This window comes from Triticum aestivum, chromosome 6B, assembly GCF_018294505.1.
Source record: "Triticum aestivum cultivar Chinese Spring chromosome 6B, IWGSC CS RefSeq v2.1, whole genome shotgun sequence".
Taxonomy (NCBI): Eukaryota; Viridiplantae; Streptophyta; class Magnoliopsida; order Poales; family Poaceae; genus Triticum; species Triticum aestivum.
Window position 1 is genome coordinate 155,808,452 of NC_057810.1, and position 5,640 is coordinate 155,814,091.

The following is a 5,640-nucleotide window of genomic DNA, read 5'->3' on the forward strand; positions in this document are numbered from 1 at the left end:
AATGATGACCTGATGAGCATCTGCAACAAATATTTTGATGTCTCGGTTACCAGCTAATTGTATGTTCTCTCTTCTTAAATAACTGGGTGACATGGCATTCACTACACCACCGAAACTTTCTACAGCACAGTAGGTGGAGTGGCTGATCTGACACTGAGATTGCGCACAAATAAAGGAAGAACGATGCCATTCGGTTCTTGACAAGATCAAATAATTCAATCACCTCCTCCACCACTCTACGTCTCGATCGAATATCGACATGGTCTGCGACGACATCAAGATCAAGCCATTGCAACGGCAGAAGGTATGCGTGATCGGAGCCGGGATGGCGGGGCTGGCGTCGGCCCGGGAGCTGCGGCGGGAGGGCCACGACGTGACGGTGCTGGAGCAGAGCGGCGACGTGGGCGGGCAGTGGGTGTACGACCCGAGGACCGACGGCGCCGACCCGCTCGGCGCCGCGGCGCCGGTGAAGGTGCACGGCAGCATGTACGCGTCCCTCCGCCTGATCAGCGCCCGGGAGAACATGGGGTTCACCGACTTCCAGTTCGCGCCCAAGGACGGGCGCGACGGCCGCCGCTTCCCGGGCCACCGCGAGGTGTACCTCTACCTCAAGGACTTCTGCGCCGCGTTCGGGCTCATGGAGTCCGTCAGGCTCAACACCAGCGTCGTGCGTGTCGCCCCGGCGCCGGGCCCGGCGCGGCAGTGGACGGTGAGGTCCGTCGATCTCGGCAAGTCCGAGGAAGTGGTGGAGGAGGTGTTCGACGCCGTGGTGGTGGCCAACGGCCACTACTCGCAGCCGAGACTGCCGAGCATCCAAGGCATGGAGGCGTGGAGGGGGAGGCAGATGCACAGCCACTCGTACAGGGTGCCGGAGCCGTTCCGCGGTGAGGTGGTGGTGGTGGTCGGGTGCGGCGAGAGCGGCAAGGACATCACCATGGAGGTCCGCAGGGTGGCGAAGGAGGTGCACCTCGCCGCCAAGTCCATGGAGGAGGTGACCCAGGGGCTGGCCAAGGCGTGCTTGCCAAGCACGCCGCCAGCCTGCACCTACAACTGCACGTATGTTTTATTCCGTGCTCCAGTCATGTCGATCTCCACATGCATGCATACATGCATGCAAAACGAAATGATTGATCCGTCCGGCAACGTTAATCAGGTGGAGCGGCTGTGCGAGGACGGGAGGGTGGTGTTCGGCGACGGCTCCAGTATCCTCGCCGACACGATCATCTACTGCACAGGGTTCAGTTACTCTTTCCCGTTCCTGGATACGGAGGGAGCGGTCACCGTCGACGACAACCGCGTGGGCCCGCTGTTCGAGCACGTTTTTCCGCCGTCGCTGGCGCCGTCCCTCTCCTTCATCGGTATACCCATAAAGGTACTTACAGTCGAGAGCGAGTTAGCCACGTTGCATTACATCCTGAGGTCGGGATCGATCATGAGACCTTGTCCTTTCCAGCACGTACCAAAACAATCGATGCATTTTGTTGCAGGTATTTGCGCCTTGGTTCTTTGAGGCTCAGGCGAAATGGGTGGCGCAGGTGCTGTCCGGCAAGAGGACGCTGCCGCCGGAGGAGGAGATGATGCGGTCCGTGGAGGAGTATTACGGCGCCAGGGAGATCGCCGGCGTGCCCAAGAAGTACACCCACGACGTCAGCTTGTTTGACACCACGGTACTGATCGACGACTATATATAACGTGCACGTTCCCGCAAAAAAAAAAACGTGCATGACCATATTGGACGCTCGTACGTTGCTACTAGGGACGGGTAGAGTAGCTAATCAATACATTTACACCGACATTGTTTGTTGCCTTGTGATCTGCAGTACATCGACGAGTTCGGGGGCAAGTACTGCGACTTCCCTGGCGTGGAGAAATGGCGTTACGAGCTTCTGGTGTCGTCCTTCGTCACCATGTTGGACAACCTCGAGACCTTCCTCGATGAGTACAAAGACAGCGACTCCATCCGCAAGAGTGTGGAGGAGTGGCGCTTGTCTGCACAACAGGCCCAAGCTGCTACTCGTGCTGCTACGAAAAAACAATCACTTGGTCTTCTCGAACAAGCACAGTGATCGATCATGAACCAGACGGGCTTTCCATTCCATGACATGTCGTGTTCCGCGCTTGCTTCCACGGTCGTCATCGATATATCTTTTTCGTTTTCATAAACGATACCGTGTCACAGACCGCTTATATAAGTGCATTTTGTAGTAAATTAAGTTGTATGTGCATCCCACGTTTACGAAAGAACAGTTCCACAACTGTTCAACACTTGGCTTTGTGATGAGACTTAAAAAAAAGGAATTGTTAGCTGGGACGATTTCGTTCGATACTTTTTTTTAGAAGAGAGTTCGTTCGATACCTGACACACCCCAGCACGAAGACCAGCGTGTTTGGCAATATTTGAGAAGGGGAATGGGAGTTTAGAGGAGGGAGTTGTGTTGAGATTAGACATGGATGAGTCGTTTAATTGCCAATCCTCTGTTTGATGCATGATAGGAATTATGTGTGAATCGACATGGAGACTAGACAAGGAAAGTTAGGATGAAGGGTTAAGATTGACTCACCAAAACAACTCCTACCCCCTCCCAAAACGGTGGGAGTTGGAGTCTCAAGTCCCATGCTTATTCCCTTGTGAATTCCCAATGCCTCCAACCAAATAATAGATTTGAAGTCTCGTGCCCTTTCAATTCCCATTCCCTGACTCTAATTACCCTCAACCAAACATGTTGTCAGGCCCTTTTAGCTAGTCCTTCTGATCCAACAACAAATTTCCCACAAAAAATAAACAAAATGTTAAAATTGTGCAAAAACAAATTATATATACAAAAAATGGAAAAAATATTGTATGACATATGTAGTGAGTATGACCATGTAATGTGCAAAATTAATGGCCATGCTATATGCAAAACATTTGTCGACGTCTATTACATTACCAAAAGAAACATACAAATTAATATTTTCATGCAAAATGTAGAGAGATAAAACTTGTACAAAAAATGCCATGATGTAGATCGAAGCCAAAAAAAACAAGGACCGGCTATATAAGTCGCCTGAAAATTTATTTTGGGTAAGTCGATAGTTTGGGCCATTAGAATAAAGATCCAACTACCAACCTTTTTTCTTCTACCTCCAGCTTTATTCCTCCTCCAACTGCCCCTCTCCCACAAAATTGACTTGTCTAAATTGTAAATTCAGTCAACTTGCATATAGCTGTTGTAGCCAAAAAACACACACACAAAAATGGTGTGAGTTTGCCAAGATAGAGGGGTTAATTGTTTGAACATAATTTTGCATTTAGTAAATGACATGCATGAATTTTCTTTAAATTGCCATGGTATACAAACGTAATTTACCATGATTTGTTCAAATAAAAAACTTGCCATTTTGGAAAAATCCAACACAGAAATTTGTAAAATTCCTTGACATATTGATAAAATTTTTAGCATGATCCATAAGAAAAAAAATCCTTGGTCCAAACAGTAACTTTGCCATGGTCCAAATAATTAATTTTTCATGCTTGATACGTCTCCAACGTATCTATAAATTTTGATTGTTTCATGCTATTATATTACCCCGTTTTGGATGTTTATGGGCTTTATTTTACACATTTATATCATTTTTGGGACTAACCTACTAACCGAAGGCCCAGCCCATGTTGTTGTTTTATTGTCTGTTTCAGTATTTCGAAGAAAAGGAATATCAAACAGAGTCCAAACGGAATGAAACCTTCGACATTGTGATTTTTTGTAAGAATATCATCCTGGAGGCTTGGAGATCAAGTCCGAAGACCCTCGAGGAGCCCAGAAGATAGCCCCCCCCCTACAGGGCGCGGCCCCCTAGCTCGTGGACCCCTCGAGCATCCCCCGACCGACTTCTTTCGCCTGTATAACCCTACATACCCTAAAACCATCAGAAATCAAGGTAGATCGGGAGTTCCGCCGCCGCAAGCCTCTGTAGCCACCAAAAACCACTCGGGAGCCCCCTCCGGCACCCTGCCGGAGGGGGAATCCATCACCGGTGGCCATCTTCATCATCCCGCCGCTCTCCATGATGAGGAGGGAGTAGTTCACCCTCGGGGCTGAGGGTATGTACCAGTAGCTATGTGTTTGATCTCTCTCTCTCTCTCTCTCTCTCTCTCTCTCTCTCTCTCTCTCTCTCTCTCGTGTTCTCTCTCGTGTTCCCTCTATGGCATGATCTTGATGTATCCCGAGCTTTGCTATTGTAGTTGGATCTTATGATGTTTCTCCCCCTCTACTCTTTTGTGATGAATTGAGTTTCCCCTTTGAAGTTATCTTATCGGATTGAGTCTTAGCTTTGAGAACACTTGATGTATGTCTTGTCGTGTTTATCTGTGGTGACAATGGGATATCACGTGCCTCTTGATGTATGTTTTGGTGACCAACTTGCGGGTTCGGCCCATGAACCTATGCATAGGGGTTGGCACATGTTTTCTTGACCCTCTGGTAGAAACTTTGGGGCACTCTTTGAAGTACTTTGTGTTGGTTGGATGAATCTGAGATTGCGTGACACATATCGTATAATCATGCCCACGGATACTTGAGGTGGCAATGGAGTATCTAGGTGACATTAGGGTTTTGGTTGATTTGTGTCTTAAGGTGTTATTCTAGTACGGACTCTTTAATAGATCGTTCCGAAAGAATAACTTTGAGGTGGTTTCGTACCCTACCATAATCTCTACGTTTGCTCTCCGATATTAGTGGCTTTGGAGTGACTCTTTGTTGCATGTTGAGGGCTTGTTATATGATCTATCCATGTTATTATTGTTGAGAGAACTTGCACTAGTGAAAGTATGAACCATAGGCCTTGTCTCCTATGATTGCAATACCGTTTACGCTCACTTTTATCATTAGTTACCTTGCTGTTTTTATATTTTCAGATTACAAAAACCTATATCTACTATCCATATTACACTTGTATCACCATCTCTTCGCCGAACTAGTGCGCCTATACAATTTACCATTGTATTGGGTGTGTTGGGGACACAAGAGACTCTTTGTTTTGCAGGGTTGTTTGAGAGAGACCATCTTAATCCTACGCCTCCCACGGATTGATAAACCTTAGGTCATCCACTTGAGGGAAATTTGCTAGTGTCCTACAAACCTGTGCACTTGCAGGCCCAACAACGTCTACAAGAAGAAGGTTGTGTGGTAGACATCAAGCTCTTTTCTGGCGCTGTTGCCGGGGAGGTGGGTGCTTGAAGGTATATCTTTAGATCTTGCAATCGAATCTTTTTGTTTCTTGTTTTATCACTAGTTTAGTTTATAAAAGAAAACTACAAAAAAATGGAGTTAAGTTTGTCTCATACGCTTCGTCTTTTTAATATCTTTCGTGAGTTTGATGGAAAGGAAAATTGTACTCAAGTGCTAGAAGAAGAGTGCATTAAAATGCACTGAATCTTTGAATGATGAGCATGATTACAATGTTGTTAGTATAAACTCGTTGAATATCCATAGTACTAATGATGATTGCTCTAGTCATGATGAAAATATATCTTATGAGCATGTCAACTTTTGTGGAGTGCATGTTTGCATGAACACACCAAATAGAGAAGATATATATTGCAAGAGGCATAAGTATTTAGAAACTAAGAAGTTGCAAGAAAGGCTGGATAAGAGTGCGGAG

General features: G+C 46.8%; 1 pseudogene; it reads left to right on the forward strand.

The window, feature by feature from the left end:
• The first annotated feature begins 259 nt into the window (after positions 1–259).
• LOC123139013 (flavin-containing monooxygenase FMO GS-OX-like 8) lies at positions 260–2,066 on the forward strand (annotated as a pseudogene).
• Positions 2,067–5,640: the final 3,574 nt, after the last annotated feature.